We start from the raw sequence: 26843 nt of genomic DNA on the forward strand, positions 1-26843 counted from the left end.
CCCAGCATCAGGGTCTTTTCAAATGAGTCAGCTCTTCGCATCAGGTGGCCAAAGTATTGGAGTTTCAGCTTCAACATCAGTCCTTCTGATGAACATTCAGGACTGATTTCCTTTAGGATGGACTGGTTGGATCTCCTTGCAGTCCAAGGGACTCTCAAGATTCTCCAACACCACAGTTCAAAAGCAACAATTCTTCGGCACTTAGCTTTCTTTATAGTCCTACTCTAGTTTGTACACTTTGTTAAGTCACAGATAGATATGAAGAGAAGATACACTCAATCTTTGCTAAAGTTCAGCTTATTATAAAAAAACAACATATTGGAGAATGCAAAATAAGGCAGTGAAGTGGCCATTCAGAATGGAGCCAGAGATAGGAAAATGATGATTACTAAGGGTTGGGAGGGCAAGCACCATTGCACAGTAGAGAGTGCAACCAAACCAGGAACCCAGGAGGAGGCTGACTTCTGCTTTGAGCAAACTGCTGACCTCGAGCCTGAAGTGCCTGACAAAATTTGAGGTTGCCAAGCAAACTTTTATTTTCCTATAGACTATTACAAAAATGAATAAAAAGGCATGTTAAATGCCTTTGAGATTCTAATAATCTCTTCAAATGCTCCAATTACATCTAATGTTAAAAGATTAAAGGCAACAAAGAAACATCATATTAAACTTATACCAATATCTTTTAAATTATTTTCCGTTTGCCTGCTTGTTCCATGAAATGTTAAGAGAATTGCTGAAAAAAGTGAGGATAGTTCGGAAGGTGAGGGAGTTTCATGACGAATTGAGTTAACACTAGGTTGGAAAAAACAAACATTATATAGCACTTATCATATGCCACATAGTTGTAAGTTCTTTACATATTTACTTATTTAATATTTACAAAACACTTCAGAGGGAAGTAGCATCAGTATTTCCATTTTTCAGATGATGAAACTGATTCACAGAAACTGAGAAACCTGTCGAATGTCAAATGAAAAACCTTTCGAAATTAACCTTCAAGGCTAAGCCTTGAAGTTTGTATTTAAACTCAGGTACATTGATTCCAGGTTTCTTTAATGCAGATATTTTCAAAGTTTATAATATGGTAATATTTATTGTGACTTTCCAAAAGAGGTAGAGAGTACACTATTTTCTAAACTTTTGCAATAATAGAACTTGTTTTTACAGAATATCTATTAAAGACTCAAAAGGCACCACTAATCCATAGAATGAAGTTTGAGAAATACTGTTGTAAACCTTTTTTTTTTTTTTTTTTAACTTGGATGCATGCTTAACTTCAACTACTTTGACACTATTTATTTCTCTGTTTTTTGAAATATATATTTATATAAATATATATCAGGAATTTTTACATAGTTATACATTTAAATTTAGGAATTTTCAGTTTACACAATGTTAACTACTATCTCAGTTTTCACAGTTTACATACAATTAACTACTATCTCATTGGCTTATACTTGCCCTTGGTGATACCATTTTAAGTTAGAAATGTTCCAGGTTTTTAAGCATAGTCACTGACAATTATTATATTGTTGGTACCTCTCAATAGACCATTTCTTTCTCATGAAAATTTGAGCTATAAAAATTCTTCAAATGGTACACACAAGTTCTTATAGGTTATACCTGTCCCTAGGTACTTTACTTGAGCATTTTTATACAGTATTATACAGTAGACATGTCAAGATAATTTCTAGAGTCTTGCAGCCCTGACATCCAATTGGTCTGATTTTCAAACCAGAATTGGTGCATCCAGCAAATATCATTGTAAGTCTAAGGGGAGTGTTGCATTAGACATAGATTAATGGTAACAAAACACCTCAAATTTCTGAAATTAGGGTGAAGAATTAGCTATTCCCAGGAAGGCAGGGACCTAAGACAAATTGAAGCAGCTCCTTCCACAGCCCTTCCATCCTCAAGTGCAGGATTTTCTCAATATAGACCATCCCACCAAATAAGAAACCAACCTACTAGTCTATGAAATATAGAATCTCAGATATCAGACAACTTCAAAAAGCTTCAGAAATAATTAAAAGCTAACTATGACAAAACCCACTGAAATGTTGTGAAGTAATTAGCCTCCAACTAATAAAAAAATAAATAAAATAAATAAATACAAATGGAGTATAATCTATAAAAAAAAAAAAAAGCTAGCACTTCATATATCATAATGACCTTGGAAACTGTTGGACTAGTCAACTTATTTTACTTTTTCTATTTCATTTCAAAGATATTCTTGATACTTTAAAAAATATATTTGGGTATCAGCTTCAGTAGCTCATATACTAAAATTAGAACAAAACAGAGAAAACTACCATGGTCCCTGCACAAAGATAAAATGTGAATTTGTGGAGTGGTCAATATTTTTGGTGATATTTGCACAACAGTGTACTAAATGCCACAGAATAGTAGTCATAAAATTGTAGACTTTATACCATGTATATTTTATCAGAGGAAGAGAAAACATAATTGGTCAAGTTAGTGATCTCTTACAAATTAAAAACATATTATCATGGATGTAAAATAAGAAAAATATTATTCAGTTCAGTTCAGTTCAGTCGCTCAGTCGTGTCCGAGGGGCCCCCTGTCCATCACCAACTCCCGGAGTTTACTCAAACTCATGCCCATCGAGTTGGTGATGCCATCCAGCCATCTCATCCTCTGTCCTCCCCTTCTCCTCCTGCCCCCAATCCCTCCCAGCATCAGGGTCTTTTCCAATGAGTCAAATATTATTAACATGGCATCCTGCAAAATTTGTGGCTATTTTCTCCCATAGTTGCTCAAAGAAAGAATTTAAGTTTCATGGTATGCGTGTTGCCATTTGTTATTCAGCTGCTCAGTTACGTCCAGCACTTTATGATCCTATGGACTGCAGCACGACAGGCTTCCCTGTCCTTCACCAACTCCAGGGCTTGCTCAAACTCATGTCCATTGAGTCGGTGATGCCATAAAAGCATCTCATCCTCTGTCATCCCCCATCTCCTCCTGACTTCAATCTTTCCTAGCATCACAGTCTTTTCTAATGAGTCAGCTCTTTGCATCAAGTGGACAAAGTATTGGAGCTTCAGCTTCAACATCAGTCCTTTCAGCGAATATTCAGGACTGATTTCCTTTAGGATGGACTGCTTTGATCTCCTTGCACTCCAAGAGACTCTCAGGAGTCCTCTCCAACACCACTGTTTGAAAGCATCAATTCTTCAGGGCTCAGCCTTCTATATCGTCCAATTCTGACATCCATACATGACTACTGGAAAAAACATAGCTTTGACAAGGTGAACTTCTGTCAGAAAAGCAATGTCTCTGCTTTTTAATATACTGTCTAGGTTTGCCATAGCTTTTCTTCAAAGGAGCAAGTGTGTTTTAATTTCATGGCTGCAGTCGCCATCTGCAGTGATTTTGGAGGCCAAGAAAAGTCTGTCACTGATTGCTCCATCTATTTGTCATGAAATGATGGGACCAGATGCCATGATTTTAGTTTTATGAATGTTGAGTTTTAAGCCAGCTGTTTCAACCTCCTCTTTCACCTTCATCAAGAGGCTCTTTAGTTCCCCTTTGCTTTCTGCCATAAGGGTGGTGTTATCTGCATATCTGAGGTTTCTTATATTTCTCCTGGCAATCTTGAATCCAGCTTGTGATTCATCCATTCCAGCATTTCTCATGATGTACTCTATGCAAGTTAAATAAGCAGGGTGACAATACAGAGCCTTGACATATTTCTGTCCCAATTTTGAGCAAGTCCATTGTTCCATGTCCGGTTCTGACTGTTGCTTCTTGACCTGCATACAAATTTCTCAGGAGGCAGGTAAGGTGGTCTGGCATTCCCATTTCTTGAGGAATTTCCCACAGTTTCCTGTGATCCACACAGTCAAAGGCTTTAAGTAGTCAATGAAGAGGAAGTAGATGTTTTTCTGGAATTCTCTTGCTTTTTCTATGATCCAACGGATGTTGGCAATTTGATTTCTGGTTCCTCTGCCTTTTCTAAATTCAACTAGTACATATGGAGGTTCTCAGTTCACGTACTGTTGAACCCTCACTTGGAGAATTTTCAGCATTACTTTGCTGGCATATGGAATAAGTGCAATTGTACAGTAGTATGAATATTCTTAGGCATCGCCTTTCTTTGTGATTGGAATGAAAACTGACCTTTCCAGTCCTGTGGCCACTGCTGAGTTTTCTAAATTTGCTGGCATATTGAGTGCAGCACTTTCACCACATCATCTTTTAGGATTTGAAATATCTCTACTCGAATTCCATCACTTCCACTAGCTTTGTTCATAGTGATGCTTCCTAAGATCCACTTGACTTCACACTTCAGGATGTCTGGCTCTAGGTGAGTGATCACACCATCAAGGTTATCTGGGTCATTAAGACCTTTTTTGCATAGTTCTGTGGATTCTTGCCCTCTCTTCTTATCTTCTGCTTCTGTTAGGACCATACCATTTCTGTCCTTTATTGTGCCCATCTTTGAATGAACTGCTCCCTTGGTAACTCTAATTTTCTTGAAGCAATCATCAGTCTTTCCCATTCTATTGTTTTCCTCTATTTCTTTGATTGATCACTGAGGAAGACTTTCTTATCTCTCCTTGTTATTCTTTGGAACTCTACATTCAGATGGTTGTATCTTTCCTCTTCTCCTTTGTCTTTCACCTCTTTCCTTTTCTCAGTTATTTGTAAGGCCTCCTCAGACAACCATTTTGCCTCTTTGCATTTCTTTTTCTTGGGGATGGTTTTGATCACTGCCTCTTGTACAATGTGACAAACTTCCACCCATAGTTATTCATGCATTCTCTCTATCAGAACTAATACCTTGAATCTATTTGTCACTTTCACTGTATATTCATTGGGGATTTGATTTAAGTCAGACCTGAATGGCCCAGTGGTTTTCCCTACTTTATTCAAATTTGAGTCTGAATTTTGCAATATGGAGTTCATGATCTGAGCCACAGTCATGCATGTTAGGCAAAATTAACTTCTATTTTGAAATGTCCTTTACTCTAACAATGGTGCCAGCAAGAATATATACAATATAACATACAGCCATTTGAACTTTAATTTACAGAAACATGCAGCCACACACAAGAGTCATATTCCTAAAAGAAAGCTAAAGAAAACAGTGATCCATTAACTCAATTTAATTTTGATTTGCAAATCAATAATAATAGTAATCAATCAAAGTGAAACATGCATTTAAATGATTTGGCATTGCAATGCAGCAGGTATCACCAATTAATAGAAAGGAGAGAGCATTAACAGAATTAATAGGAAAGAGAAACCAACCTAGCCAAGTTCAAATTTATAACAAAAATCAAGTTTCCTTTAAGATAGCTTCCATATTGAAAGGAAATTCAATTTACTAAACATATTTTTGAAATGTGTATTTCAGGAACTCAGAATTGTTTAGGAGAGAGAGACTGATCACTGAGGATATTAATATGAAAAAGTGATCAGTGGTTGTTATGGAATTTCATTTTCTCTACATGGTTTGTACTGCTCGCTGCAACTATAAGACTTTTCTTCCTGCTGCATTTTGGAAAGCTAGTTTTGCCTGTGTGAAAACCCAGCAACATGCTTAAGAGTTAGATAAAGTAAAATATATTATGTCTAGAAGGCAAATTCAAGAGGAAAACTCCCTATTCATTTTAGAAGAAATGGGAGTTTAGCCTCAAATTAAAATGTATTTTTGTCTAACATTGAGCTGAATTGCTAACTCCTGTGTAGCAGATAATGAAAACTCAAATGTATTTTGTGTTCATTAAAAGGTATCAAAATGCTACTACAAGAATATTGTTGTTTAGACACTAAGTTATGTCTGACTCTTTTGCAGTACAGACTCATTTACTGTTGCTAACCAACCTTCTCTGTCCTGGGATTTCCTCGGCAAGAATACTGAAGTTGGTGTCTTTTCCTAGTCTAGGGGATCTTCCTGACCCAGGGATTGAAGCAGTGTCTCCCACATTAACAGGTAGATTCTTTAGCACTGAGTCAGCAGAGAAAATGACCATTTACATCTTAGGAACCAGTGAATTAAAATGGATGGGAATTGGGTGAATTTAATTCAGATGACCATATCTACTGTGGTGGGCAAGAATCTCTTAGAAGAAATGAAATAGCCCTCATAGTCAACAAAGAGTCTGAAATGCAGTACTTGGTTGCAATCTAAAAAATGATAGAATAATTTCAGTTCCTTTCCAAGGCAAACCATTCAACATCACAGTAATCCAAGTCTATGCCCCAACAACTACTGTCAAAGAAGCTGACACTGAATGGTTCTCTGAAGACCTACAAGACCTTCTAGAACTAACACCAAAAAAGGATGTCCTTTACATCATAGAGAATTGGATTATAAAAGTAGGAAGTCAAGAGATATCTGGAAAACAGGCAAGTTTGACCTTGGAGTACAAAATGAAGCAAGCCAAAAGGTAACAGAGTTTTATCAAGAAAACACTGATCACAGCAAACACCCTCATCCAACTACAGAAGAGACCACTCTACACATGGACATCACCAGAAGGTCAGCGCTGAAATCAGACTGATTATATTCTTTGCAGCCAAAGATGGAAAAGCTCTATATAGTCAGTTAAAACAAGACCTGGAGTTGACTGCACAAAGACCATGAGTTCCTTATTGTAAAATCCAGGCCTAAATTGAATAAAGTAGGGAGAACCACTAGGCCATCCACGCATTACCTAAACCAAATCCCTTATGATTACATAGTGGAGGTGACAAATAGATTCAAGGGATTAGGTCTGGTAGACAGAGTGCCTGAAGAGCTATGGACAGAAGCTCCTAACATTCTACAGGAGGTACAGATGTGAAAGTTGTACCATAAAGAAGGCTGAATATGGAATAATTGATGATTTCAAATTGTGCTTCTGGAGAAGACTCCTGAGTGTCCCTTGGACTTCACAGAGATCAAACCAGTCAATCCTAAAGAAAATCAACTCTGAATGTTCACTGGAAGGACTGATGCTGAAGCTGAAGCTCCAATACTTTGGCCATCCTAATGGAAGGAGCCAACTCATTGGAAAAGACCCTGATGTTGGGAAAGATTGAAGATAAAAGGAGAAGGGGACAGCAGAAGATGAGATGGTTAGATAGCATCACCAACTCAATGGACATGAATTTGAGTAGACTCCAGGAGACAGTGATGGCAGAGGAGCCTGGAACATACAGTCCATGGGGTTGCAGTCTGACACTACTTAAAAACTCAACAACAACAAAGAGAATATTAAACTTGATTCCAAATCACCTTCTATAAAGGTAATTCGTTTCCAAAAGGTCACAGTCACTCATGGCTTGTAAGTAGATGGTTTTCCATTGTACATGCCATAAGTGCTAGATAATCAGGTGTGCAATAAATTCTCCATTCTTCTATATAGTAGTCCTCAAACACTGCCATGGTCTGTTGCCCAGAGGGCTACTACAATGATTCTGTTATCTGTGTTCAACATTATAATATTTACAGCCTAAATATTTATGTACTACTTAAATTAAACCCCTAAAATCTACCAAAGCATCTAGAAACATTGGTTGGTTATAAAAAAAAAAAAAACAAAAAAAAAACAACCACACACACACATACACTTTCTGATAATCTGCATATTTATAATAGTCAAGATGTAACATATAACATCAAGAAAGACCTGAGAAAATTGCAAGGAGAGTGTTTCTCTTATGTGCCAAATTATGTCCCAAATCATGATTTTAATAATACTGCATGAGGAATCTGAAGTGATGCATGTTAAAATTGGACTTTTCTATAGCTAGTTATAAGCCTATATTACCCTCTCTCAGAATCAATATTCTTGTCTTAAAAGTTAGGTTCATGGAAGCAGCCATGATGTCCTTCAATAGGTAAATGGAAAAAATAAAATGTGGTACATCCAGGCAATGGAATATTATTTAGTGATACAAACAAACGAGTTAGCAAGTCACGAAAAGACATGGAGGAAACTTAAATACATATTACTAAGTGAAAGATCCAGCCTGAGAAGGCTACATACTATGTGATTCCAACTATATGACATTCTGAAAAAGGACAAATCACTGAAATAATGCAAAGATAAGTGTTTGTCAGGGATGGGGACAAATAGGCAGATCATGGCATTTTTAGGGCAATGAAAATACTGTATAATATCATAATGATGCATGTATGTCATTCATTTGTCCAAAACAAGAGAATGCACAGCACCAAGAATGAACTCTAAGGTAAAGTGTAGACTTTGGATTACAATGATGTGACAATGTAGGTTTATCCTTATTAACAAATGCACCATTCTGCTGAGTGATGTTGATAATGGGGAAAGCTAAGTGTTTTTGTGAGGATGTAGGGGAGAAATTGTGATAGTATAGAGTATACAGGAAATCTCTATACTTTTCTCTCAACTTTATTGCAAACCTAAAACTGCTCTAAAAATATTGTCTTTAAAAATATGAGATTCAATTTGTTAACTTTCAGTGAATCTGCATGGAAAAATTAGTTCCAAGATAGCCATTTATTGAGTTGTTATGTATTCTTTTTTTAATTTATTTATTTTTAATTGAAGGATAATTGCTTTACAGTATTGTGTTGATTTCTACCAAACATCAACATGAATCAGCCAAAGGTTTGCCTATGTCCCCTTCCACTTGAACATCCCTTCCACATCCCTCCCCATTGTACCCCTCTAGGTTGTTACCAAGCCCTGGTTTGAGTTCCCTGAGTCATACAGCAAATTTTCATTGGCTATCTATTTTACATATGGTAACATGTGTTTATATATATATATATATATATAAATATATATATATAATATATATATAACATATATATTATATGTTATATACATTATGTACATATAATTATATGTTAATCATGTTGCTTCTATATAGGCTGCAATCTCTTTACTTGAAGAAATTATTATTATTTTTATATTGTTCTTAAATTTCTTACATTCCTTGGTGCTTGGCATAGTAGTGGGTACTTGGTAGTGCCCAGTAAAGGACTGAAGAATAATCAAATGTATATTAGAAGGGACAGGGCCAGGAGGCAGGAAAAGGTCTACTTTAGTTGCTGAACAATAGTCATTTTGCATAATTCTCTAGTAGAAGGTCTATTTTGCATTGTTTGCACAATCACATTCTGCCTGACCCTACCATCAAGACATGACAACAAACATGAGAAATGGGGAAAGAGATGGTTCACTCAAACGCAAACTGCCAATAGTTCTGTTTTGTTTTACTTTTGCTGTCTGATGATGTCATTCTTTATCATCAGCTTATGCTTATGCTTACTGAAGCAGTATATATCAAGCATCTGTTTTAGAAGGCTAAGCAATATGCAATATTAAACATAATTATGTCAAAAATTTTGCAACAGAATTAGTCTTATTTGCAATTTAAGAAGCACATGAAGTTAGCCATAGGTGTATTGATGTAAATGTATGAATAAATGTATGGTCACCTCTCAAAGGCTTCCATTTGTATAATATTTAAATAAATGTGAATGCTAATTCTTTCAAAAACAAAACTTTAAGGAGATTAATTCTAAAACTCTGAAGGTATATAGACAAAGGGAAAAAGTCTAAATTATGTCCACTATGATAATAATAATATTCAGTTATATGTATATGTTCCTACATGTTTTCAGATAGATAGATAATTATGTCCCTATTGGCTATCAGAATGTGTAATTACTTGAAGCTACCTGAAACAACCAACAACAACAACATGAACATTTGTCATATGATTTACAAGGAAGAGAAAATAAGTACCATGAGAACCTGGCTCTTATTCTGGAATCTTCAAAGGACACAAGGTATCTGGCAAGACTATTTTCAAAGTTTACGTTACTTTGCCTCATAAAATGCAGTGTGATAATTCAGACTTTTGTCACTTTTGAAACATATCAGTCCATTACATATTTAACAACCAAGAATAATAAGAAATTTAGTATTGTTATTTCCATATTAAAACTCCACTAAATTTCTAAGACCAGGAAAACCTGGCTGTCAGAGTTTTGACATGGATAAGGACTCTTCCACATCATATGATATTTTACTTTAAATAGAGCTACCTTCTGGGAACAATATCATTGCCAGGAAGGGCAGGATTTAGAAAATTGTGAGATATTGCCGCTCAACACTAAAAATGTATCCACTGAACATGATTTTCCCCTAAAATTTCTGTGGAGAATATTTTCCTCAGTTGAGTCATTATAAAACATGTTTGAACTACAGGCATCCAGTATTTCATTATAGCCCAATAGAATAAAGAGTTACAAAGGATAATTCTGACTCCTATCCATCTTTCTCAAGAACATTATTATTTGACTGCATACAATTTAGTGCTTGGGTGACAGAAAAATAAATGGAAATCAAATAATTAGGCCAGAATATTAATAGTGGACACACACACACACACACACACAAGCATGTGCATGTAATAAAAATGATTTGTCATGGAATTGGGGGCTGATGAATTATTTATAAGGTGGCAAATTCATTCTGGTTTTCTGAATTCTGTCACAGTCTTATTAACAACAAATTCAGAAAGAGATACAAACCATTTTTTTTTATACTTCAACCAATAACTTGAGGTTGCTAAAGGGGCACACAAACTCAAATGAATCAACTTAATAGAAGTCATGAGGAAATTTATCTCTTTCCTAAACATTTTTCCAGTCAGAATTTGAAATATTTTTGGTAATAATATGTCTGACCTCAAAACTGCTATAGCTAGAGATAAACAAACACACAGCTGGGAGATAGATGAGGACAGAATGGTCTAGCAAAATGTTAGGAAAACTATATCATCTTGATGATGAGACAGGGAGCTCCCTCTTTTGTGGAACTGTGAATTTCCACAGCTTTTATTCCTGTGAATAAGATACTATGTCTAGAACCAATAAATAAGAACAGAAACATCATCCCAGATTCCAGTTCGCTAAGCTATGTTCTACTTATTCCCTTTCATTTCAATTTACTTGTTCCTTTTTCTTTGTTATCCTCCTATATCTTTGATGTGGTTGGAAGACTGTGTTTCCATACTGTGGTAATTTGTAGAAACAGAGTGGCATAAATCATGGCTTTCTCTAGTATCATTTCAATATGATCTGTACCACCATTCTGTACCATCGTTGTTTAGAGATGCCAGTAACGAAGCCATTCAACTCTTCCAAATTAAACATCTTTTAACAAGTTATTACTCTCTATTTTTTTAAATAAGATACAAATAGTTTATTATGAGTGATAAGTGTAACAATAACTTTATTTTTTTTTCTTTCATTTTGTAAAATTTATTTATTCATTTTAATTTACAATATTGTATTGGGTTTGCCATACATTGGCTTGAATCCATGCTGGATGTACATGTGTTCCCCATCCTGAACCCCCCTCCCACCTCCCTCCCCATCCCATCCCTCTGGGTCATCCCAGTGCACGAGCCTCGAGCACCCTGTCTCACGCATTTTGAAACTGGACTGGCAATTCATTTCACATATGATAATTTGGATGTTTCAGTGCCATTCTCCCATATCATCCTGCCCTCGCCATCTCCCTCAGAGTCCAAAAGACTGTTCAATACATCTGTGTTTCTTTTGCTATCTTGCATACAGGGTTATTGTTACCCCCTTTCTAAATTCCATATATATGTGTTAGTATACTGTATTGGTGTTTTTCTTTCTGGCTTACTTTACTCTGTATAATAGGCTCCAGTTTCATCCACCTCATTAGAAGTGATTCAAATGTATTCTTTTTAATGGTTGAGTAATATTCCATTGTGTATATGTACCACAAATTTCTTATCCATTCATCTGCTGATGGGCATATAAGTTTCTTCCATGTCCTGGACATTATAAACAGTGCTGCAATGAACATTAGGATACACGTGTCTCTTTCAATTCTGGTTTCCTCAGTGTGTATGCCCAGTAGTGGGATTGCTGGGTCATGTGGCAGTTCTATTTTCAGTTTTTTAAGGCATATCCACACTGTTCTCCATAGTAGCTTTACTAATTTGCATTCCCACCAACAGTGTTAAGATGGTTCCCTTTTCTCCACACCCTCTCCAGCATTTATTGCTTGTAGACTTTTGGATAGCAGCCATCCTGACTGGCGTGTAATGGTACCTCATTGTGGTTTTGGTTTGCACTTCTCTGATAATGAGTGATGTTGAGCATCTTTTCATGTGTTTGTTAGCCATCTGTATGCCTTCTTTGGAGAAATGTCTGTTTAGTTCTTTGGCCCACTTTTTTGATTGGGTCTTTTATTTTTCTGGGATTGAGCTGCAGGAGTTGCTTGTATATTTTTGAGATTAATTCTTTGTCTGTTGCTTCGTTTGCTATTATTTTCTCCCATTCTGAAGGGTCACTTTTCACCTTACTTATAGCTTCCTTTGTTGTGCAGAAGCATTTAATTTTAATTAGGTCCCATTTGTTTATTTTTGCTTTTATTTCCAATATTCTGGGAGGTGGGTCGTTGAGGATCCTACTGTGGTTTATGTCAGAGAGTGTTTTGCCTATGTTTTCCTCTAGGAGTTTAATAGTTTCTGTTCTTACATTTAGATCTTTAATCCATTTTGAGTTTATTTTTGTGTATGGTGTTAGAAAGTGTTCTAGTTTCATTCTTTTACAAGTGGTTGACCAGTTTTCCCAGCACCACTTCTTAAAGAGATTGTCTTTTCTCCATTGTATATTCTTGCCTCCTTTGTCAAAAATAAGGTGTCTGTAGGTGCATGGATTTATCTCTGGGCTTTCTATTTTGTTCCATTGATCTATATTTCTGTCTTTATGCCATTACCATACTGTCTTGATGACATGTGGCTTTGTAGTAGAGCCTGAAGTCAGGCAGGTTGATTCCTCCAGTCCCATTCTTTGTTCTCAAGATTGCTTTGGCTATTCAAGGTGCTTTTTTTTTTGTATTTCCATAAAAATTGTGAAATTATTTGTTCTAGTTCTCTGAAAAATACCATTGGTAGCTTGATAGGGATTGCATTGAATCTATAGATTGCTTTGGGTAGTATACTCATTTTGACTATATTGATTATTCTGATCCATGAAAAATGGTATATTTCTCCATCTATTTATGTCCTCTTTGATTTCTTTCACCAGTGTTTCAATAGGTTTCTATATATAAGTCTTTTGTTTCTTTAGGTAGACATATTCCTAAGTATTTTATTCTTTTGTTGCAATGGTGAATGGTATTGTTTCCTTAATTTCTCTTTCTGTTGTCTCATTGTTAGTGTATAGGAATACAAGGGATTTCTGTGTGTTAATTTTATATCCTGCAACTTTACTGTATTCATTGTTTAGCTCTAATAATTTTCTGGTAGAGTCTTTAGGGTTTTCTATGTAGAGGATCCTGTACTCTCTACTTTAAAAAAAAATAAGAAACAAAACTTTAGTTACATGTACTGTAACTTTTTTTTTTGGCAAGTGCCATGCATCTTAGAAAGACTGACACATTAAAAAAAAAAAGTTTCCTCTGGCTGGTTGCAATTGAATTGAGGGCATAAAAATTCTAAAATGTTCCCTATAAAATAATCAGATATTTTAGTTAGAATTTCTTTTACCCAAACTTTCAAACACATCAGAGTTTAAGCAGCATTACTACAAACTCATACATTAGGAATCTAAATGGGGTTCTTGAGTCCATAAAATGAACTAAGAATTTCAGAACTCACTTTTTTTATAGTTCTACACTCCTTCTCAGCGTGACTACCTAAAGAACTTCCTAAGTGATACCCCAGCCTCTAATTCTTCCCCCACAGTACATCTAATACTTATTTCTCAGTAATATTTTAATAGCATTGTTTTCACATTCCTCACTCACACCAAAAATGTTTAGAGGTTCACTACTGCCTGTAGAATAAAATCCAGAACTGGTAGTTACAACTCCTCACAGTGTGTTCCCACCCATCTCTACAGGTAAATCTCCAATTTTTTCCATTATATACCACATATTATAACCAGACTGAACACTCTGTTGCCCATACAAACTCAGTAGTAGCTCATCTTCACATCTTTGTAGATTATATCTTTTCTCTGGAATGCTTTTATCCCTGTCTTGACAACTGCAGCCTAAACAATCTTTAAAGCACAATTTAATGCCATCAACTCCAAAAAGCTTTAATTCCTACTCCTGGAAATCTCTTCTTTGTAGGTTCCCACAGTACTTTACATAGACACATTCATATGAACATACTTATTACTTTCTGCCCTATTATGAGTATGTCTAGAAGTATCCCTCATTTTCCCACCTAAAATGGAGGTTGTGATGTTTTAGTTTTGTAATCATAGCAGGATACAGAATGCTGTCTTGCAGTATGCAGTACTTGATAAAGACGTGTCTAATGAATTTACCATTCTATAGAAAGAGGTTTATTAAAAGCATTATAAAGATCTTTGATACTCAGAATGTAGTCATATATATGGGTAAACAGTACTCACATACACACATATATACATTGACCTCAAACACCATTTTTTTCTATTTAACTCGGTTAATCACTATGTATTCTCATTTCTCTTTTTTCTTTTATGTATCATGGAAATTTCCCTATAGTTTACTTAAAATATTAAATAAATAATGAAAATTATATAATCCTTCCTAGTGGTTTTAAAATAATTTTAAAACGAAGTTTTTACTAAAAAAAATATCTATGGAGAAAAAATTTTTCCTTGATTAGCCATAGAGTAGCTATAACTAGTGAGGAGGAAATTATATTACAAATGAGCAGCTATCTGTTATCAAATTACAAGGCATTTTCATCAAAGGACCTGAAAAAGGCAGCAAACTGACCAGTTAACATGCTTTCCCTGACCTGGGGGGATTTTTTTCCTGTTAATAGCTTTTGAAGAATGCTTCCTTTTGATTCTTGTCTCTGACACAAAAATGATTGTCCCATTTAACCAGTCTTCTATCACATATATCAGAGAATCCTATTTACTCACACACTACTCGAACATTAAACACAATAGAGTGATTCTCTCTAGAAGAAAAATTTAAAGATTGACATTTTTTTACCCTAAAAGGGGGTTGAGATCAAAAGCTAACTTTAATAGATGTTTGACTAAGGTCATACTCTCAGGAAATGGAACACTGAAGATAAAAGAAAAGAAATAGATTTGGTTTTTTATCTCAGTCAAATTCATTTGGCATTGTTTAGCTTTTATATAATACTTCAGTTTTAGGTGATATCATGACTGAAATGAATTAGCATTTTTCTTGATGCTTTAATAGCTCGGTATTACTTTGACGTTTAGCAAAGTTTAGTAAAACAGATTCCTGCTTTTTTTAGCTGGTAATACAATAATAGTTGCAAATATGTTTTCTTCATCTACAAGTGCCTCTAACATATGATAAACATCATATATCTTCAAAAATGTAAAAGAGAGCTCAAAATCCAAAATTTTCCTATGAAATACTCTTCAAAGAAAAGCATCATTGAAGACACCACAAATTTGTAAATAGCAAAAGATATTCTTATTTTTAAGTACACTTGATTGTACATTTTCCAGAACTGGAAGGGTTTATTGTTACTTTGTAGTTCATCATTGGACAATGCCAATGTGAAAGAAAAAAACAAAAGCTATTATTGAACACCCACTACTATATGTCAAGCACCGTTTAGGAACATTATATACATTATCTTATTTAATCTTCAAAACAACTCTGTTAAAATGCAAGGACTATTATGCTAATAATAAAAATGAGAAAAGTGAGAGTGAAATAAACTGATTAGTTTTGTCAGATCATATAGTGAATAAGTGATAAGGCATAACTTTGAATCAAGCTTTATCTAACACCAAAGTTCTATTATTTCCATTCTGCTCTTTAGCATTGATGGTACAGTGGTGAAGATAGCTACCTTCCATTCTGCTTTTTAACTATTAAAATGTTAAAACAAAAATTTAATTTTCTTAGTTCCATGAATTAAGTGAATTAAAACTACACCATATATACGTATATAAAATATGGGGCATTATTTGAGATGTGTGGAAGAGTTATACTGTTTATCAAGCACTTGTCAAAATAATCCATGCCCCTACAAATTTACTTTTGTCAAAGGCTTACAGATTATCACCCTTAAGGTTTAGGATATGGTGTTTTATTTAATTATCCTAGTAATTTTCTCAATATGCCACTTCTCTTTAGCAGGTGCAAGCTATCTATGAATATCTACATGTCATAATGCTTTAAAAAAAAAAAAAGAAAAGAGATTTCTAGGTGACAGCTTCCCATAATCTATCAGAAGACTTTACTCAGTTGATACTTTTTTTTTTTAAGAAAAGGATCACCACAAAGATAAGTTACTGTAAAGAGAAGCTTGAGTTTCCAAATTAATAGATTAGCAAATGATTTTAGAAGGGGAAACAAAAGTCAAATGAAATATCATATACAGTAGCCTCTTTTTAACAGATTTTAAACTTCTGAACTTTATTAAAAGAGAGACCCACAGTTCCTATGTCACACTAACCTCAAAAAAGGTGGATGTCAATCAAAAAGATTAAGGACTCTCTGTACTGAAAATTGACAGCTACCCAGAATTGGACGTCCCTGCAAATCTACTTGTCTTTGAAAAACATATAGTAGATTAAGAAATTCTCTTTTCCCGCCTTTCTTTTATTTACTTTGCTTGTCAAAAGATTATTCAGTGCCATTTTATCCTCTCCTGACTGTCCCCACTCCTCAGTCCTCTACCTTAGCATTTTCACAGTCCATCTCAATCACAAATCAGAAGGCACAGTGGAGAAAATAACAAAAGAGCTTTCTGACTCTTCTCTGGAACAAATTGAAATTTAAACATCCTAAGAATACAAGGCTCAAATTGAAATACTTTTGAAACTCAGATTTTACAATATTTGGCATTCTATTTTCAAAGGAAAAACAGACTAATAGGTCAAGGAATCATTGAGGGTTTTTTTCCCACTCTTCAAGGTGAATAAACTCTAGTAGAGGGAAGGATGTAAAAGATAGAAAGCATACCATTAACATTTACTGGTTATCTTCTCTGATGCCTTTTTTATAAGAATGATGGTGAACAAACTAGGAAAGGCAGCTATCCATGTTGCCCATGGAGAAGAAAGAATTATTCTCCATATTTCAAAACAATTAGCCAACTCTAATCCAGAAAGTGACAGGGAGCCAAGTACAAGTGACAATCTCAGCAGTTACTTGATTGATGAGAAGAGGCCATTCAATTTCATATCCTTTGTCTATGTACAAATTTAAAGGTAACTAGATTTTCCATTTTAAAAGTTATGACCATAAAGGAACAGTTAACAGTTGACTGGAATGATTTTGTCTTTAGTACCAAATGGTGGAGGTGGGGTAAAGGGAAATGAAATATATCAATCAATGAAGATGTGAATAAAGCTAAATTCAACCACTTTAATTCTATGGATATTTGCCTGAATAAGCCTGAAAAATTATTTTTCAAATAATCATGGTTATGTTTCCCTTATCAGAGTTAAAATTTGCAATCTACATAAAGCAGTCAGTGAGTAAAAAAAAAAAAAAAAAAAAAATACACTGCTTTTATTGCAATTTTTTTCAATAAAAAAACTAGTCATTTGAAGACTCAGTAAATACATATATCAAAAACTGAAATAAGTTGATTTGTGCTTAAAATGATTCTTAATATTTAAATTACAATAACAATTGTGAGTAGTAAAAGTCTTTTATCTTTAGACTGACATATAATTGAAATATTTGATATTTCAGCTGCTAGAGCCTTAACAAATTGGACACCATTTCTCCTCACATCTACCTTTCAGTAACATTGCAATTTTTTTCTGTTTGTAATGAATTGATTATAAGTATTTAATGCATGCCTACATTAGCAGAACTCTAAGTATTTTCAGTTTTAAATGTGATCAAACTATCAAATTGATTATAAATGCAACATGTCATGGTACAATGACTAAGGCAAAACAGTGTATTATCAGCCCAAGCACAACTGATTCATATTCATCTTGCTCGAAAGCATTATTATATATCTATATATGAGTTAGTGCTTGGGTGACAAAAAATAATTTGAAATTAATAATTAGGCCAGATCACTAATAGAGGAGATGTGCACGTGCATGTGCACATGCGCACACACACACACACGTCTTTTTCTTCATCCAGCAATTCACTTACACAGTTCCTGTGGGGAAAAGATGATAGGTAGGTATTATACAGCATCTGAAATCCCAAGAACCATGGTTTCTTTAATAGCAATGCCAGTCAGGATCTGTGACTTAAAGAAATCCAAAGTGTTTATTGCTAATTCCACAGAGAGCATAGGATAATTTTCAAAACAGTTTCTTCCTAATAGGTAGATAACCTTGAGGTCAATAGGTAAATGCATTTCACTGGTATTTAGGACATTAAATTAAAACAATTTCCCCCATATCCTCCCTTATCACTGCTGATTTCAGTAGAAATAAACTCACACAGAATATTTGCCTGGGGATACTTTTCTGCTTTCCAGTAATATTTGATTAATGTATAGAAAATAAAATAGGACATAGTTCAATTGTTCAAGTCTAAATCATAGATATTCAAATATAACAGATGCTGCTTTTGCAAAGGAAATTTTTACATAAAATTATTTTATGCTTTTATGTGATAGGGTTCCTAAAAGACTTATTCAAACAGATATTTGACTATTACATTTTTTCTTTTTTTTTTTCAAAAATATTTTAGAGATCCTGGTTATACTTGAGGATCAGGTTTCTTTCCCAGCATTAACAGTAATTTTCCAGCTGAAAGAAATTCATTTTAGACTATCAAGTGTATTTTCATGTGCTCAGTCGCTCAGTCATGTTAAAGACTCATGACTGCTCCATGGACTGTGGTCTGCCAGCCTCTTCTGTCCATGGAATTTTCCAGGCAAGAATATTGGAGTGGGTTGCCATTCCCTCCTCCAGAGGATCTTCCCGACCCAGGAATCAAACCTGTGTCTCTCGAGTCTCCTGCATGGGCAGGTGGATTCTTTACTACTAGCACCACTTGGGAAGCCCATAGAAAATTAAAAACTGATATACATAGCTGAATTATATGGGAGAAATAAATGCAGAAAGAACAAGATTTCAAAAGCTAGAACTGAACTTATGTAAACATGAAAGACAATTCTATGTACATTAAAAAATGAACAAATAGGGACTTCCCTGGTGGTCCAGTGGCTAAGGCTCCACACTCCCAATTCAGGGGGACTGGGTTTGATCCTGGGTCAAGGAATTAGATACCACATGCTGCAACTAAAGATCACGCACACTGCACTATGACCCAATGCAGCAAAAATAAATAAACATTAAAAAGAAAAAAAAAAAAAAAGCTAAAGGGAACTTCAAAAAAAACAAGCAAATAGATGTAGGTAGAACACGACAGGTAAGCCAATTCTACTGCGAAATTCCATGTGCTTGTGCTCAGTTGCTTCTGTTGTGTACAATTCTTTGTGACCCTATGGACTGTAGCCTGCTGGGCTCCTCTATCCATAGAATCTTCCAGGCAAAACTACTGGAGTGGGTTGCCATGCCCTCCTCCAGGGGATATTTCCAACTCAGGGATCGAACCCGCGCCTCCTGTGTCTCTTGCACTCCAGGTGATTATTTAACACTGAGCCAACAGGGAAGCCCAAACTTCCATGTAGCTTATATAAATGAGCGCATATATTAGAAAATTTCTACAAAGTAATCCAATTTAAGCTTACCACATTTCAACAGGTATATATATTATGCACTATATAAGATATATGTATCCATTTTATCTCTTAAGATATTAAATATTATAGAGGAAAAACAATCAAAAGCAAACACAGAAAAGTCTTTGTAAAATAGTGACACTTTATTGCATTTTTCTTTTTTATTTATGATTAACAAAATATAGTAGTACATTTTTCACTGAACCACCAAATACCAAAATAATATTTGTTGAGCTCATAAAATGTGTCTGGCAGTATGATATTTTTTAAAGATACACTGTCTAAATTCATTCTCCCTAACAATTGCAGTTGTCTCATTTTGCAGACAGGGAAAGTGAAATGCAAAGAAGTTAAAACCTTTGACTGTTCACATAATTAAAGATGATGGAAGCAGAATTCAATGTAAAAGTTTTCATTATGAGGTAATGTTTCAATACATAAGGTACTTCAGGATGCATTGTTCAAAGCTGGACTTTTTAGTAAAAAAAAAAATCCTTATTCTGTGCTGAGAAATAATGTTGTTGTTGTTGTTGTTTTAATGTCTTTCTTAAATTATCTAAAGTTTATTTATGTTCATTTATGAGATTTTATAATTTTTCTGTATAGCAGTTTCACATTTCTTTTTTTTTTTTTCATTTATTTTTATTAGTTGGAGGCTAATTACTTAACAATATTGTAGTGGTTTTTGCCATACATTGACATGAATCAGCCATGGATTTACATATATTCCCCATCCCGATTTTGTTTTTTTTGTTTTTTGTTTTGTTTTGTTTTTTTTACTAAACTTATATTTGAAAGATTTGTTATGTTAAGCAAAGAACGTCTTCCCAGTGCACCAGGCCAGAGAGGGAGGTGGGAGGGGGGATCAGGATGGGGAACACATGTAACTCCATGGCTGATTCATGTCAATGTATGACAAAACCCACTGCAATGTTATGAAGTAATTAGCCTCCAACTAATAAAAATAAATGAAAAAAAAAAAAAAAGAAAAGAACATTCCCTAGTAACATTTGACTACTTTACATGTACTTAACATGGATCATATGTGAATTGGCACAAATGTTACCAATATTTATAGGAAATAAACTATTACTAATGTCCTTAGTAATACTTACTCTAAAACTTTGGGAAGTTAAATGACTGCTGTCCCTCTATAAGTTCAGTGATGCATAGAAGAGAGATTATAGGCTTTGGTGGCATAGAGAGTTATATTCAAATACAGTCTAAGTTGAATGGTTTTATGAAAATCTACAAAACCTTCTAGAACAAACACCAAAAAGATGTCCTTTTCATCATAGGGGATTGGAATGAAAGAGTAGGAAGTGAAGAGATACCTGGAGAAACAGTGAAATTTGGCCTTAGCGTACAGAATGAAGCGGGGAAAAGGCTAACGGAGTTTTGTCAAGAGAATGCACTGGTCACAGCAAACACTCTCTTCCAACAAGACAAGAGATGACTATACACATGGACATCACCAGATGGTCAATACTGAAATCAGACTGATTACATTCTTTGCAAGTGAAGATGGAAAAGCTCTACAGAGTCAGCAAAAACAAGACCTGGAAGTGACTGTGGCTCAGATCATGAGCTCCTTAGTGCAAAATTCAGGATTAAATTGAAGACAGTAGGGAAAACAAGTAAGCCATTCAGGTATGACCTAAATCAAATCCCTTATGATTATGCAGTTGAAATGACAAAGAGATGCAAGGGATTAGATCTGGTAGACAGGATGCCTGAAGAACTATGGATGGAGGTTCGTGACATCAAAGAGGAAGCAGTGACCAAAACCATCCCCGAGAAGAAGAAATGCAATAGGACAAAATAGTTGTCTGAAGAGGCCTTACAAATAGGTGAGGAATGAAGTGAAGTGAAAGGCAAGGGAGAAAGGGAAAGATATACTCAACTGAATGCAGAGTTCCAGAGAATAGCAAGGAGAGCTAAGAAGGCCTTCTTAAATGAACAATGCAAAGAAATAGAGGAAAACATAGAAGGGAAAATACTAGAGATATTTTCAAGAAAATTAGAGATATCAAGGGAAAATTCCATGCAAAGATCAATACAATAAATGACAGAAACAGCAAGGACCTAAGAGAAGCAGAAGAGATTAAGAACATGGGCAAGAATCCACAGAAGAACTGTATTTAAAAAGTCTTAAAGACCAAGATAACCACGATGGTGTGGTCACTCACTTAGAGCCAGACATCCTGCAGTGTGAGGTCAAGTGGTTTTAGGAAACATTACAATGAACAAAGCTAGAGGAGGTGATGGAAAATCAGCTGAGCCATTTCAAGTCCTAAAAGATCAAGCTGTGAAAGTGCTGCACTCAATATGCCAGCAAATTTGGAAAACTCAGCAGCGACCACAGGAATGGAAAATGTCAGTTTTCATTCCAATCCGAAAGAAAGGTGAAGTCAATGAATATTCAAACTACCAGACAATTGTGCTCATTTCACATGCTAGTAAGGATATGCTCAAAAACCTTCCAGCCAGGCTTCAGCAGTACCTGAGCCAAGAACTTTCAGATGCACAAGCTGGATTTAGAAAAGGCAGAGGAATCAGATCAAACTGCTAACATTCATTGGATCATGCAGAAAGTAAAGGAGTTCCAGGAAGACATCTACTTCGGCTTCAATGACTATGCAAAAGCGTTTGACTGTGTGGATCAAAGAGATGGGAACACCAGACCTTACCCATCTCCCAAGAAACCTGAATATGTGGTAAGAAGTTAGAATCAGACATGAAACAACTGACTGGTTCCAAACTGGGAAAGGGTGCATCAAGGCTGCATATTGTCACCCTGCTTATTTAACTTATATGCAGAGTACAATCTGTGAAATCCCAGGCTGCATAAATCACAAGCTGGAACAAAGACTGCTGGGAGAAATATCAACCACCTCAGATACCACTCTAATGGCAGAAAATGAAGAGGAACTAAAGAGCATCTTAATGAGATTTAAAGAGGAGAGTGAAAAAGCTGTCTTGAAACTCAACATTTAAAAAAATGAAGATCACGGAATCTGGTCCTATCAAATAGAAGGGGAAAAAATGGAAGCAGTGATAGATTTAGTTTTCTTGGGGTCCAAAATCACTGCAGATGGTGACTGCAGCCATGTAATTAAAAGGCACTTGCTCCTTGAAAGGAAAACTATGACAAATGTAGACAGCATATTAAAAACCAGAGACATCACTTGACTGACAATGCCTGTACAACCAAAGCTGTGTTTTTTTTCTAGTACTCATGTACAGATGTGAGAGTTGAACTAAAAAGAAAGCTGATCAACCAAGAATTGATGCTTTTGAATTGTGGTGCTGGAGAAGACTCTTGAGAGTTGCTTGGACAGTGAGGAGATTAAACCACCCAATCCATGTTGTTGTTTGGTCACTCAGAAGTGTCTGACTCTTTGCAACTCCATGGACTACAGCATTCCAGGCTTCCCTGTCCTTTATTAGCTCCCAGAGTTAGCCTAAATTTGCATCCATTAATTCAGTGATGTCATCTAATCCTCTGTTACCCACTTCTCCTGCCCTCAATCTTTCCCAGGATCAGGATCTTTTCCAATGAGTCGGCACTTCACATCAGGTGGCCAAAGTATTGGAGCTTCAGCTTCAGCATCAGTCATTCCAATGAATATTCAGGGTTGATTTCCTTTAGAATTGACTGGTTTCACCTCCCTGCTGTCCATGGGACTCTCAAGAGTCTTCTCCAGCACCACAGTTTAAGAGCATTAATTCTTTGGCCCTCAGCTTTCTTTATGATCCAACTTTCAAATCTGTACATGACTACTGAAAAAACCATAGTTTTGACTATACAGATATTAGTCAGCAAAGTGATGTCTCTACTTTTTAGTCTCAGCTTTTTGAATGTTGAGTTTTAAGCCAGCTTCTTCACTCTCCTCTTTCACCCCCCATTAAGAGATTCTTTACTTCCTCTACATTTTCTGCCATTAGAATGGTATCATCTGAATATCTGAGATTGTTAATATATCTCCCGGCAAACTTGATTCCAGTTTGAGCTTCATCCAGCCTGGCATTTCACATGATGTACTCTGCATATAATTTAAATAAGCAGAGTGAGAATATACAGCCTTGACATACTCCTTTCCAAATTTTGAATCAGTCTCTTGTTCCGTGTCTGATTCTTAACTGTTGCTTCTTGTCCTGCATATAGGTTTCTCAGGAGGCAGGTAAGGTGGTATTCCCATCCCTCTAAGAATTTTCCACCATTTGTTGTGATCCATAAAAAGGCTTTCGTCTAGTCAACGAAGGAGACATAGATGGTTTTCTGGAATTCTCTTGCTTTTTCTATGATCCAGTGGATACCTGCAATTTGATCTCTGGTTCCTCTGCCTTTTCTAAATCTAGCTTGTGCATCTGGAAGCTCTCAGTTCAGGTACTGTCGACGCTTAGCTTGAAGGATCTTGAACATAACCTTACTGGCATGTGAAATGAGCACAACTGTCCCATGGCTGGAATATTCTTTGGCATTGCCCTTCTTTGGGATTGGAATGAAAACTGACCTTTTCAGTCCTGTGGCCACTGCTGAGGTTTTGTTGTTTTTTTTTTTTTTTTTGTTTTGTTTTGTTTTGTTTTTAATATCCTGGCATATTGAGTGCAATACTTTAACAGCATCATCTTTTAGAATTTGAAATAGCTTAGCTGAAATTCCTTCACCTCCACTAGCTTTGTTCATAGTAATGCTTCCTAAGGCCCACATGATTTCACACTCCAGGATGTCTGCTTCTAGGTGAGTGATCATACCATTGAGGTTATCTGGGTCATTAAGACCTTTTCTGTGCAGTTCTGTGGATTCTTGTCCCCTCTTCTTAATATTTTCTGCTTCTGTTACGTCCATACCATTTCTGCCTTTTATTGTGCCTATCTGTGCATGAAATATTCCTTTGATATCTCTAATTTTCTCAAAGAGACCTCTAGTCTTTCCCCATTATATTGTTTTCCTCTATTTCTTTGCATTGTTCACTTAAGAATGCTTTCTCATCTCTCCTTGCTATTCTCTGGAACTCTGCATTCAGATGGGTATATCTGTCCTTTTCTCCTATTCCTTTCATTTCTCTTCTTTTCTCAACTATTTGTAAGTCCTCATCAGACAACCATTTTGCCTTGTTGCATTTCTTTCTCTTGGAGATGGTTTTGATCATCACCACCTGTGAAATGTTAAGAACTTCCATTCATAGTTCTTATGGCACTCTGTCTTTCAGATAATCCCTTGCATCTCTTTGTCACTTCCACTGTATAGTCATAAGGGATTTGATTTAGGTCCTACCTGAATGGCTTACTCATTTTCCCTATTGTCTTCAGGTTAATCCTGAATTTTGCACTAAGGAGCTCATGATCTCAGCCAAAGTCAGCTCCAGGTCTTGCTTTTGCTGACTGTATAGAGCTTCTCCATCCTCACTTGCAAAGAATATAATCAGTCTGATTTCAGTATTGACCATCTGGTGATGTCCATGTGTGTAGTCAGTCATCTCTTGTCTTGTCGAAAGAGAGTGTTTGCTGTGACCAGTGTATTCTCTTGACAAAACTCCGTTAGCCTTTTCCCCGCTTCATTCTGTACTCTAAGGCCAAATTTCACTGTCTCTCTAGGTATCCCTTCACTTCTTACTCTTTCATTCCAATCTCCTATGATGGAAAGGAAATCTTTTCGTTGTTAGTTCTAGAAGGTCTTGTAGGTTTCCATAAAACTGTTCAACTTCAGCTTCTTTGGAATTACCGGTTGGGGCACAGACTTGGATTACTGTAATGTTGAATAGTTTGCCTTGGAAATGAACCGAGATCATTCTGTTGTTTTTGAGATTGCACCTGAATACTGCATTTTGGACTCTTTTTCTGACTATAAGAGCTACTCCATACTCCATTTCTTCTAAGGCAGTCTTGCCCACAGTATAAGGGTCATCTGAATTAAACTCACCCATTTCCATCCATTTTAGTACACTTGAGTCCTAAACTGTCAATGTTCACTTTTGCCATCTCCTGTTTGATCACTTCCAGTTTACCTTAAGTCGTGGACCTAACATTCCAGGTTCCTATGCAATATTGCTGTAAGCATCGGACTTTACTTTCACCATCAGACACATCCACAACAGGGCATCATTTCTGCTTTGGTTCAGCTGCTTCATTCTTTCTGGAACTATTTCTCCCTCCTTCTCCAGTAGCATATGGGACACTTTACTGACATGGAGTTTCATCTTTCAGTGTCATATATTTTTGCCTTTTCATACTGTTCATGGGTTTCTCACAGCAAGAATGCTGAAATGGTTTGCCATTCCCTCATTCCCTTCTCCAGTGGATCATGTTTTGTCAGCTGAGTGCCAAAAAATTGATGATTTCGAGTTGTGATGTTTGAGAAGACTCCTGAGAGTAACTTGGATTGCAAGGAGATCAAATCAGTCGATCCTAAAGGAAATTTACCCTGAATATTCATTGGAAGGACTGATGCTGAAGCTGAAGCTCCAATACTTTGGCCCCCTGGTGCAAAGAGCTGACTCACTGGAAAAGACCCTGATGCTGGGATAGATTGAAGGCAAAAGGATAAGGGGAGTGACAGGAAAAGATGTTTAGATAGCATCACCAACTCAATGGACAGTGGAATTTGAGCAAAAGCTGGGAGACAGTGAAGGACAGAGGAGCCTGGCATGCTGCAGTCAGTGGGGTCATGAAGAGTCAGACACAGGATTTAGTGACTGAACAACAACAACTGATACATTATTATTAACTAATGTACACACTTTATTCAAATATCTTGATGTTTTACTTAGTGTTCTTTTTCTGTTCCATGACCCTCCAGGAATACCACATTACATTAGCCACCTTATCTCTTTAGGTCCCTTTTGCTGTGACAGTTTTTCAGATTTTCTTTGTTTTTTATAACCTTGACAGTTTTGAGGCATAGTGGTTGTTTATTTTGTAGAATACCTCTCACTTGGCATTTGTTTGATGCTTGTCTTATGATTAGACTGAGGTTGTGGGTTTTCAGGAGATAAACAACAGAGGTAAGATGTCATGCTTATCACATCACATCACAGTTGATGCTAACCTTGATCACCTGAATGAGGGATAGCTCTTGTTGTATTTCTCCACTGTAAAGTTACTGTCTTGTTACCCCTTTCTATACTGGATCCTCTGTAAAGGAATAACTATACATAGTCATACTTAAGGAGGAA

The 26843-nt window shown here is 35.8% G+C and overlaps 1 protein-coding gene and 1 non-coding gene across 2 annotated transcripts in view; one reads left to right on the forward strand and one right to left on the reverse strand.

The window, feature by feature from the left end:
- The window catches only part of DACH2 (dachshund family transcription factor 2), a 750043-nt gene that overhangs the window by 300244 nt on the left and 422956 nt on the right, over positions 1 to 26843 (reverse strand). The gene's annotated exons all lie outside the window — the stretch shown is intronic.
- LOC122436149 lies at positions 2266 to 2368 on the forward strand. Its single transcript, XR_006267914.1, has one exon. It is a non-coding gene; the product is annotated as a U6 spliceosomal RNA (small nuclear RNA).

Source organism: Cervus canadensis, chromosome X, assembly GCF_019320065.1.
Source record: "Cervus canadensis isolate Bull #8, Minnesota chromosome X, ASM1932006v1, whole genome shotgun sequence".
Taxonomy (NCBI): Eukaryota; Metazoa; Chordata; class Mammalia; order Artiodactyla; family Cervidae; genus Cervus; species Cervus canadensis.